The sequence below is a fragment of the Pholis gunnellus genome (assembly GCF_910591455.1).
Source record: "Pholis gunnellus genome assembly, chromosome: 9".
Lineage (NCBI taxonomy): Eukaryota > Metazoa > Chordata > Actinopteri > Perciformes > Pholidae > Pholis > Pholis gunnellus.
This window is the reverse complement of record NC_136535.1, coordinates 2,641,210-2,653,768: the sequence shown is the minus strand read 5'-3', so window position 1 is coordinate 2,653,768 and position 12,559 is coordinate 2,641,210.

Below are 12,559 nucleotides of genomic sequence, written 5' to 3'. Positions count from 1 at the left end.
GCCTGCTAGCACAACAGTCTGCTAACAGCTGGGAGAGGCTCATCACGTGCACAACGTTACATTAAAGAACAGAACAAATTGATGCAGGATAAACATAGACAGACCGGAGATGCACCGACAGAGTTTGACACATATGCAACGCTGATTACGTTTAATATGTGTGGCATTTGTAATAGATGTACGTTGGTATATAGAGGGTGATAAGACGCTGTAAAGGGAGGGACTTAGGACCCAGGGGAATGTAGGTGAAGGAAAGCGGAAGAGACGGAAGACACGCCACACGAACAGCTGTTCACCGCTCGTCACGATCCTGCAGACCAGAGATTCTCAACTGCTGGGTCGCCGCGGACCCGTTTTCAGTGGGTTGCGGGCCTTTGCCTTATGCAACGCACTCATTCACGCTCCTTTCCAGCATTTACGGCGCTTGTTAAGGCGCTTGTTAAGCGGTGCAGGAAAAACGCCGACCAATGCGTTGTAAATCACGTCACGTGATGCAGTTTAGCCAATCAAATAAGGGTATCCTGAAACGTTTCCTTACTCCAGTGAGATGTACCCACACCGTGACACAGGGAGGAGAGACAAGGAAAGACATCATAGAGCAGATCTCATGAGAATCTATGTGTGAAAATCTCCTGTCGATTTTAACAATTGAAATTGCTGAAAAGACTGCATTCCTACACCAGTGCTGCGAAAACATTGAAATAAGAGTGTATTTCTTCTGCACGCTTGGCCTTATGGTGAGGTGTAAGAGTTTGAAAAGAATACCGTGATATACCATGGTACCGTCAAAGTTATGCAAAATACCGTGATATACATTTTGGGTCATATCGCACAGCACTAATTGAAAGTTAAGATACTAGTAATAGCTACAAATGTTTAACTAAATCAAACTTAATTTTAGTTTGTAGAAATTAAACCATTAAATTGATCTCAATCTACTAAAACAAAAAAGGTAAATAGTAATTGAGGTTACATAATACATTTGAGTATACTGAACATGAACATAGTGAGTAAACTTTACTCAAAATAGTTGAGGTAAAATTATGAATATAAATTAAGTAAAGTCAACTTAAAATATATATCTGGATTTAGATACATTTATTTCGTGCAACCACTTACCTAAAAATAATTAAGTAAATCCAACACCACATTTTTTTCAGTGAAGATGCTTGTATGCTGGGCCTGTCCCATGACGTCCTAGATCCCCTAAACAACATTAAAACATTGTGAAATTAGTGGACGTTGATATTATGTATTGATTCATATTTTGCTACCTCCGATCACTTTTTTAATTTCACAAAACTTGTCAAACTTACCTAGCATCACTCCAGACCACAGGAGGGCATGTGGGAGGAAGTCTTTAGCCAAATTGCTGATGAATTTTGGCGCATGATAAATGTTCACTTCACCTTGAACATCGAGAGGTGCACTGTCAATTACTCCATCGAAATGTTTGTGGATAGGTGTGGTCCCAACATCATGCTGAAAAGAATATTTAAAATGTTGTCAATATTAATGTAATTGTTTACACCCTAAAATAATAGTTTGTTGAATTGTATGCAATATTTTATATTATCATGAGATTAAAGGTGTATGCTTTAAATAAAAGCATTATAGGATCATTTCAGTATTGTTATAATTGTCTTATAAATTGCCGGAGGAACACAATCATCAATTAAGTGTAACAAAATTCAGGCTCAGACACTGTTACAGGTCTTGATTTTATCAGTTGATAACACATAGTCTATGTTTATTCTGCATATCTATTATTTAGCAAACAGATGGTTGCGCTGTACTTTTCCAAAATTGCCCGTAGATGGAGTTATTTTCATAAGTTATTGTTATTGCTATAACGCTATGTGCTGACAAACATCTAAAATATGTATAGCATTGGTTATGTAATTTCAAAACTACGTTGTAGTCTTCAGCAATTATGTTTTTTTCCTCCACATCGAATGTCCCCCTTTGTTGCATCAGCACTTGGAGGTTGTTGAAGTGCTTTTTAACGTTGGCTCCAGTGCAAGGACTACAGAACAGGACTGTTGCACCAAGAAGCACCTCATCCATCTCCTTCAGCGTTGAGCAACATGCGAGGAGCCCAAATATGTGCATTGCAAGCTTGTAGTGTTTCGGAATTCTAGAAAGACAGCAATCAAAAACAAAACAATAATTATTATTACTAATTACATTTTTTTTTTTTATTAATACCTATTAATACTAAAATACCTACTGTTTTTTGCAAAGATCCTTTGCGTTCTTCATGATGTGACTCAAACATCTATGAAGAATGGGGACGTCAAAGTGCTCTGTTGGATGTTGGCCAGTAATGAGTACGAAGTACTTCTGCAGCAGATCCTCCAGACTTGATTTGCAAAATGTCATTGAAAGAGATTGCAATAGAACCAGGGAGCCATCACAAATGATCATCACTGGCCTTTTGTTTGCCCTCTTTCCAAACATCCTGGTGAGATCAGTCTGAAAAGCCTGCAAGAAGTAGTTTACAGATGCTGTCGTGTGGTCACATGTGAGATACGTTGCAACGGGAAGAGGTGATGCCCCCTTGGTTGGATTTCGCACAACCAATTCATAGACATAGTACGGTCGACTTTCTGCCTTCTCTTTCCGAACTATATTCCCGGTTGCATCAAGATATACAATGTCCTCTTTGCATCTTTGAAAAAAGACAGAGTGTCTTTCTAGACCACAGCATGATGGCTTTTGGATGCATCATTACTCTCTGTAAGACTTCATTGTCTGTGCCATGTTGTTGGTCAATAATTTTTTGAAGACTGGCGAGCTCATTGGAATCTGGTCTTTGGAGTTGTCTTTGCGTCCATGCAATATTTTTTAAAACACCTTTTGTTGGTGCTGCATCCCTGCACCCCGATTCCAATACCTTCTCAGGTATGGTTTGCATTGACTCTAAGAAGACACTTTGTGGTAATTTTGTTTCAAGGAGTTGCCCAGTTGAGTGACGTGAATCAGCACGTACAGGCCTCCTTTTTAAGTCCTTTGTACTGTGGGAAACATCACCACCTGTGAAAACCACTGCTGCCTTCAAGGTGCTTTCATCAATAACTGTAACATTGACATTAACAGGGCAATCCTCAAAACGACAGTATCCCACGCATTGGAAAACTGGTGTCGCTGTCTTTGAAAGCAGGGTTTTCACACTGTGTCTCTTAAAACCAAAGCTGCAGTATGGATTAATGGGCTTGATACCCTTGGTGATTATGTTTGTCCACTGAAGTCCTTTGAAAAGTCGGCCTTTCTGTGATTGTCTCAAGTCCATCCATTGTTTTTGGTCGATGAAAAAGAAATGTGGTTGCTGCGGCAAAACGCACGTGAAGAACTTATCCTCTGCAGTACTGCTGTTTGTTGAGATGCTAGGGGAGTCAGGGACATCTTCGTCACTGTCCTGTAATGTGGGAAAAATGTATCCAAAAATTAATTGAAAGGTTTTTGAGGTCAAATTCTGTTTATGAACACACATTACGTATTTTATGATCCAAAATGTGTATATATATGACAGTCATAGTACTACTTGAGTTTCTGTGTGTGAAGATTTGTGACTATTGCAGCGACATGGACAGAGCAAATCTATAACCAACTGACAATGTTTCAAATGGTGAAAATAAATTCCCTTGAGAATCAAACCCTTATAAAATCATGTCACCAAAAGAAAAATTCTAAAGTACACTGTAAACCCGAACGTCCAAAGTAATTAAATAGATTAAGTAGTGTATACTCAAGGTTTTAGAGAAAGTTCTACTAACTTAATTATGTCAAGTTGGTGTAACATGTTCTTCCTTTTGAGTAATTTTAACTAATCATTTTTGATTAAATGGAACTATTTTGTGTATAAGTAAGCATAACTTAAAAACATAACTTAAGTATAACTTAATAGAATTAAGTAATGCTAAGAATGATAAAGCATGCTAAGAATTATAAAGTCCTGTTATTTCTATTGTTTCAAATAGGGATGATTTAAAAATAAACCTAATTTATATAGCACATGCTAAAATACAGTAAAATCTCAAAGTGCTTCACCAAATAAGTAACATCGATCATAACAAATACATTGCAATCATAGACTATTAAAACAGCAACAATTTGACTGGGGCAAATGGTCTAAAAATGTATTAGACATTAGTGGAAGACTAAATGTATTTATTTTATTCATTTTTTGTATTTTTATTGTCATCACTTTAATGTAGCCTATATATTACTTGATTTAATCAAGGTTATTTTACTGATTTGAATGTGTTTTGGAATCCTTATCTTTTTAAATTAATCTTATTACATACTTACGTAGTTTAAGAAACGTTAATTTCATTCATTTGAAGGTAACAGGAAAGAAATATGTACATTTTAATTTCCACATTCAATTTCCACATCTGCGCATGTGCGTCCACAAGCCCCTCCCCCTTTCCCCTGGAGGCGCGAATTTGTTTCACTCGTTTGCTGTATCTCCTGGCTGTCTAAGGGTATCCAAGGCTCTCCGTTTTCAGTAAGTAAACATTTTAAATTCATTGCTGTATTGTATACTGTTTACTTTAACAGGATTTAGTTGCCACCAAGAAAAGTAGTTAACTAACGTTAAGGCTGTCTGCTGTGTCTTAGCTAATGTTAACTGAGGCCTATAGCTGCTAATGTTAGCTTAATGTCGCCTACACCATAGCTTTAAGGCTAACGTTAGTAGAATCATTAAAGTGAAAATAATTATCTAATTGGATGCTGCTATCAAGATAAATGTGTTATGCATCAAATGTTTTTCTAGTTTTACTTGCTCATGAGTTTGTGGCCACTAAAAGTTGAACCTATCTTTAACCAATGTAAATTGACTGGATAGCTGTTAGCTAAGTTAACTAATGTTAATGTAATTTAGCTAACGTTAATAGCTTGTAGCTTGACCTTCTCGGCTTCCTCGACTTGTAGAAAGGCTTAACGTTGCGGACCGACTTTAAGTATATTTCTAACTTAAACGTATCAGTGCGGTAATATTAGGGGGAACAAAAACTAAAGTGAAATCTCATTGATAAAGGTGCGTTGGCCGCTTTCTGCATTTGGCGCCGAATGTGTTATTGTTACCGCAGCCATTCTGAGCAGTGAGCAGCACTGAGACACGGACATTGCTTTGCTGTTGAACACGAGTCAACTGCCCGCCCACTTGTGCTGCGTCGGTTTTAAAAGAAATGGCATTATTGTTGATTAACCATGCAGTAAAGTTCAAGTGCTGCTGCTTTTCTTTACAGTAGGCTAATGTTAATTTTGCTTGATGACTTTAGTAGCTTGACACTTAGGCCATACCTGCAAACTTGTCGCTTTTCGGCGAAATTCGCCATTTTTAAATCTAAATCGGTCATCCACGTGAATCGTGGAGATCCGAAGAGTTTTTGTTTTTGGGAGGGGGGGGGGTTTCAACTGGCCGGCCGTTCGGCGGGCCGGCCGGCGTTTCTGAGATTGGAGCGAGACGAGGAGAAAAGGTGGAGTCGTAATCTTCGCAATAAAACATCTTTGATGTGACGTCGGGTCTTGGCCAATCAGCGTTAAGATTTCTACAGCAGGGGTGCCCGATACGTCGAGGCAATGCCGGTAGATCGCGGAGGCAGTGCCGGTAGATAGCATGCCATTCTTTTCTAACACACGGGTCACCACGTATGCACAGTGAACCGCGTGAGCTACTGCAAAACTCCGCGAGCTAATTAGTTAGCCTGCAGCAGTCGCTCTTCAGCAAGCACCGCTCTCCCGCAAACACCCCCTCCCCCGCCGACGAAGGTCCAGCAACAGCCGCTCCTCTTGCGATCAGCAGCGCCCCCTCCCAAATAAATATATATATATTTAGCATTTTTAATATAGGTAGATCATTTTGACTTGGTCATTTGAAAAGTAGCTTGCAAACCGAAAAGGTGTGGGCACCCCTGGTCTACAGTGTCTTCATTTCCCTCCCAACTTTTCATCCAAGTTGCTGTCACCTTTTTCACCCCCTATGAGTTTGCAGGTATGCTTAGGGGATCAAATGAAAAGATCATTAACTGGGAAATTTATAATTTGACACTCTTTGAATGCTTTTAATTGTTCAGTTTCAGATCAGTGTATGCCTTTGCAGTTTTAAGAAGTTAAGACAGAGTTAAGGAAGATAACTGAAGATGTGATAAAGATACCAGGTAATCCAATGAATGTGAATTCTTCTATCAACCCCCCCCCTAAATACCAATAACTTAAAACATTTGTATTTCTCTCTCTGCCCACCAGTGAACGAGCTCATGGACCTCTGGCCTGCTCTCAAAATAGAGTCTGAGGTAATATGGATCACCTCTCTCTTTTTAAGTGAAAATTGTGATTCTTACTCATTTGGCTGCTATTTTATGCTTTATAAATGTGGCCTAGATTTTTCAAATTGAACTGTTTTTTTAAGTGTTGCTGTATTCTCCTCCTGTTATTTCAATGTAGTTGTATGCAGAGTTCCAGTGGATTACGAATCATAACCTGCCCAACAGATTCTATGTTGAGCTTGACCGCCATCTTCCTCGACTGATGACCTTATTCAGACAGAAGGCATCAAAAACTGGGAAGACAGCAGATGCTCTGGCTGACATTTTAAAAATCCACGATGAACAGGTAAATAGATCATTACACACTTCATAGGTTGAACCGGTGGAACTTCGAACAGCTTCAAATTGAGTTTTGTGAATTTTGCAATTAGTCTACTTTGTGTTTGCCATTTGTCTGATTGCATTAAAGATGTGAACAGGTTATTTGTGGACATATGTTCTGATTGGACTGTTTAAAATCAGCTTTGTTCAGTAAACTCTTCAGTATGTACAATTCTGTTTTTATCTGAATAGGAAATGCATGACATCCACAGCAAGCGCACTACTGTTCTTCACGCCCTTCCTGTGTATCTGCGCGAGGACGTTTCTGGATTTTTCAGAACCTGCACAGTGAGTCTCCTTAAGTCACTAACAGATTATACTGTGTATTATATAGACAGTTCATCAAAATAATAATATCTTTTAGGACTTACCTTTGTTTAGTCTACCCATACAGTTTTCGTGTATAGTCTGTTTTCTTTCTCCTCACTACAAAGGAACTGTATTGGCAAGTGATAAGATGTTCAGTAAAACATGTTCCTGTAAATGTCCTTTAGCTTGGTTTCAGTCTCTCACACCACAGATTCTCTGGTAATTTGACTGATTCGTGTGTGCAGAACATGGATCTTATGTTTTTCACCTCTTACAATGAGACCCAGGTCTCCCTTGTAAAAGAGGTATTGGTTTTCAATGGGACTTGGTTAAAGAAAGATAAATGATATGTCATCTGTTCTGTTCCATGTGTTAGTTTGTGATTAGTATCTCTTTTCCATTCATTCAGGACGAGTCTGATGAGCCAGAGCTTGATGGTGTTTCAGTGGGCCTCCTTACTGTCATCAGTGACCATGACACAAGTCCAGTTCACTACCACCCTGTGAGAATCTCTGTCGTCATTGAAAGTGATGCCATGGTCAGCCTCCCCAGACTTGGCGATGCCTTCCTGGTAATATTTGGGCTGATTTATGCACTTTATACACCTCAGCTACCCCAAAGCACTGACCAACACTTTTGAATTCACTCAAAAGATTTTACTTGGTCTAGAAAGTGGTAAACTGTCACCCAGGTTGCAGACTGTCAAGAATGACTTGATGATGTAGAAACTCATCTGAAAGAAGGCTGCAGGGTAAAGCATTATGTTAATGTTCTTAACAGTCTATAGATTTTTTGTAATTTCATCAAAATTTGGAGAGACAGCGAGTGCGCTTTCATGGCACTGGCAAGTTCCTGACGGTCAGTCGGTCGTCAGACAGTACCTGTCTGTGACATGTTAGTCTAAATGTATTTTGTCGTCACTGATTGACACTTTATGAAATTACATGTGCAATTGTTGATTAAAGAATAAACATTTCCTGGCAACACCCATTGTTGTTACGACAGGTCAGCTGCCGTAAATCATATTTATGCCTTTATATTATATTATATCATATTTGAGCCCTCGTTCTCTGTATACGTCCTTCGAGCAACCTCGTATTTTTTTGTTTATCATTCATTTTATTTATGTATGATTTCACTTTGTTCCTTTTTGTTTCAAAACCAGTGAAATCATACATAAATAAAATGAATGATGAACAAAAAAAAATATGAGGTTGCTCGAAGGACATATACAGAGAACGGGGGCTCAGTTAACTAAAGGCATAAATATGATTTACGGCAGCTGACCTGTCGTAACAACAATGGGTGTTGCCAGGAAATGTTTATTCTCTAATCAACAATTGCACGTGTACAATTTCATAAAGTGTCAATAAGTGACAGCAAAAGATATTTAAAATAACATGTCACAGACGCGCCGCTGTACTTAACGTTACGCCTGACTGACGACCGACTGATGACCCCCAGTGACTAGCCACAGATGATACACACTCGTCGGAGAAGTCTGACGACCAACTGACCGTCAGGAACCTGCCAGTGCCATGAAAGCGCACTCACTGTCTCTCCAAATTTCTGCCCTGTTGTCTTACTCAGGAATTGGCAAGGAAGCCAAAAGCACAGTGTTTTTTCTTTTATAGCTGTAAACGAAAAATAATTTCATTTTGGTATTATTTATTATTATATTTGATAACAATTTATTTAAGTATATTTTAAAATTATTTTGTGTTCCATTTATTTTAATTTATAAATGTTTATTATTTATTATTATTTATTTTTCTTTATATATTTCTTTAATATTGCAGTGTGCTAAAAGTGAGCGGGCAAGAAAATACTGATGTTCATGACTTTTAGATATTGAGTTAGTTAAACTCAATGTATTTGAGGCAATCAATTGCCTCAAAAATGTTAAGTTTCGAGTCACATCTTTTTAAGTAAACAAACGTAACATATTTGACCAATGTGTACTTAAAACAATGACAACACAAACTAATAAATATTGAGTTTGGTTAACATAAAATGGTGTGGTTGTGTACTTATTTTTTTGAGTTCTGTGAACTTATTCCAATGGTTTGAAAACTTGAAATTCTAAGTCATAATAACTGAAAATAATTGAGTTCCCTTAACAGAAAACTGTAAGTCATATTAACTGCAAATATTTGAGTTGAACTAAATGAGCACTTTAATTTAACTGTTATCAAAAGGTACAAGTAGAAGTCATCCAACCTTTTAAGTTCTGGGAAATTTTGACTTTTAAGTTAAACATCACGAAGGACACTGTCTTCTTTAGGAGCAGTGTTCTTGACGTACCAGAGGACCTCCAGAAACAGGCTGAGGCACTGTTGTGTCCCCGCTCAACTCTGACCCCCCTCAGAGCCTGCAGGGAATCCTTGGGTCTCGTGACTGTGGAGGCAGAGGTTGTCGAGGTACGTCATTTTCTGTCTGACAGGACCGCGATGTGGAAACAAATACTATATTGCTGTAAAATAAAAAGATTAAGACTTCTTGACTTTTGGTATAAAATGTGAAAACTAACAAACAAATCCACTGTGTTCAGGTGTCTGCTGTGAAAAAGGTGGTGGTGGCGAGGGACACGGTCCCTCTGCTGAACATTGCACTAAAGCAGGTAAGCTATTAAGTAACGGTCTGTGGGTTACCTTGCATATTGTCAGCACAGTAAAATACTAATATATTTACAGGAGGAAACAAAGGTGCCGGTGTGTTTATGGAGGGAGGCTGCCCTGACGGACATCGCCATTGGGACTCGAGTCCAGATCTCACACCTGAGAGGGTCCGATTCATCCTATGGCTTCCGACTGCAATCCACAATTCCGACGAAGATTGAAGTATGCTTACTTGGCTTTTGCTGCTTTTTTCTTCTGTTGTTAATTTACAGAAGCAAGTGGCTGCACCAGAGATTATATCGTGGGCATATACGTATGCAGTTATATTGAATCCTTCTTTTAACAATGTGGTACCTGTCCTTCGTCAGGCGCTAACCTCCACGGCTGTTCGGGGCCATGGGGGTCATAGATGTGGCCGGGACTCCAGGACTCCTTCAGCTGCTCCTGGAGGACGACTCCACCTTGTATATTGGGGAGGAAAAGTGGGGCCCGATCGAAGCGGCAATGAGGACTCCGCCGATTACTGTACGGATTACGGTGGTTGGCAACTCTATCGATCTGATAGCCATAGAAGACTAAACAATTCTGTTTATTGTTCCACTTGTTGTTGTTGTTGTTCATTTCGTTCATGTAAATCATTCAAATGTTCACATTTTATAGCTATTGTATTTAATTATTTCTAATGACTTCATGTGTTTATATATTAGTTCTGTGTTCAAGTATTTAAATGCATTTTTTTTACTATCAAATTTAGGCTCTGTTTTATTATAATCAAATGTTTTAATTTTATAATACAATGTCAACTATTATTTCTGTAAATATTCTGTAAATAATCTGTTAGCTTATTAAAAAATGTCAGTAGCTGAAAGTATGAGGAAGTTGAAAGTTGAAGAAGTTTAAGAGGACTTGAAGATTTTCTCCATAAAGATCCCATTCAAAAAAGATTGCAAAAGATCAATATTAAAGATTACAAATATTAAAAGTCATATCACTCCTCTCCTGAAAGAGCTGAACATTTTAATATTTGAACGGTTTCTGTGGCTTAAAAAACATCAGCAGTAGTGATATTTGTTGTAGTAGAAGTTGTAGTTGTAGTAGAAGTATTATAAGTAGTAGAAGCATTAGTAGCATTAGAATAAGTGTGTGTGTGGGGGGTCCTCTAAAAGTATCCAAGACCTGAATGACTGTATGAGAGACACAGAGAGACAGAAGTGTATGTGCGCGTGTGTCTGTGAGTCTGTGTTTATCAACATTGCTGATTACCTTAATCACGAACACCTGTGTGCCAGCAGCCTGTTCTGCTGCGCAATACACACCCATTATAAAGGCAGAAAAGGACTGAAAAAATCATAAAAGTTAAAATGGGACAGTTCAAAAAGTTAAAAAGATATCAAAAAGCTGAATTATGCGGCAATAGATCAGGGTTTTTTCAACATTTTAAAGTTGAAATGGCGTCTAGCTGAAAGTATGAGGAAGTTGAAGGATTTGAAAGTTGAAGTTAAGAGGATTTGAAAATATTCTCCATAGACATCCCATTCAAAAAATAAAAATTGCAAAAAGCTTAATAATTCAAAAGGTTTAAATATTAGAAATATGAAAAGTCATAGCATACATGAGCTGAAAGAGCTGAACATTTTGATATTTGAACAGTTTCTGTAGCTTAAAAAATGAAGAAGAAGAAGAGGTAGGACGGAAGAAATATAATAAAAAGAGGAATAAAGATTTGAAGAACAATACTTGGAATGCTTAAAAGCATTCCAACAAATATACAGTGGAGTGTTATAGAGAATGAATACCTCTGAATATCCCTCTACTTCTTGAATGTACATAGTACTGTGTCACATTGTTAAAGCCACTACTGCAACTTTTTGTTGCAGTAGTGGCTGTAAAGAGAAACACTATGAGCATACTGTGAGAGCAAGAATTTGGTAGCCGGTAAAGGATCTGGAGCCAGGGTTAGGAACCACTGTTTGAATATTAAATGTAACCAAATGAGTTCCCAAACTTAATTAACGTACAAGTTAATAGTGGATGGAAAAATATTGCAGTAAAAGTACTACTGATGAAACAATCCACGACGAGTAAACGTACTTCAAGTACCAAAATTAAAAGTACCCATGCAGTAAAATGTACCCTGTCAGTTGCTGCATTAACGTGTATACTGCATGTTTTTAACTTCTTTATATACACTGTTGGTTAGCTTAACCTTCAGCAATGCATCATATTCTATTAGATCATGTTATAGTGTCAGTACAGTACATTATTTACCTCTGAGATATAGTACAATCTGAAAATCGCCTCCTAGCGTCTGTGTCAGAGTGGTATCCGGCCAATCTAAAGACGAGGATTCTAACCAATTAAATTTTGTTATACAATGGTGAATGGGTCCGCCCACTCGCAGGTGAAAGTTTCGCGAGCAGAAAAGCAGTGATAATACTCGCACGCTAGTGGCTGTGGTTTTCTGCAGGGACACTCCTACATCCTGTCGCACACACTGATCGTCGGCATGGACTTGGCTGCAGATGGGTGGAGCTTGGTCGTTGTTTTTAAGTCTTTTTCTCTCATGACGGTCGTCAGAGTTGTCCTGATCTGCCATCTTCCGCTTTATAATTGGGGAGAAGCAATAATTGCTGGAACTGGAAGTAGCAGCGTCGCTTCTCCGGATCTTGTTTCCATCATTGCCACGTTGATGACCCACATATTCGTCATCAGGTGATTTTCTCTTCTGCCCTCCGCGCCGGTTCGTCAGTGGGTTGAGCTTGGTCGTTGTTTTTAAGTCTTTTGCTCTGATGACGGTCGTCAGAGTCGTCCCTATCTGCCATCTTCCGCTTTATAGTTGGGGAGAAGCAATAGTTGCTGGAACTGGAAGTAGCAGCATTGCTTCTCCGGATCTTGTTTCCATCATTGCCACGTTGATGACCCACATATTCGTCATCAGGTGATTTTCTCTTCCGCCCTCCGCTCTTCCGATCCGGT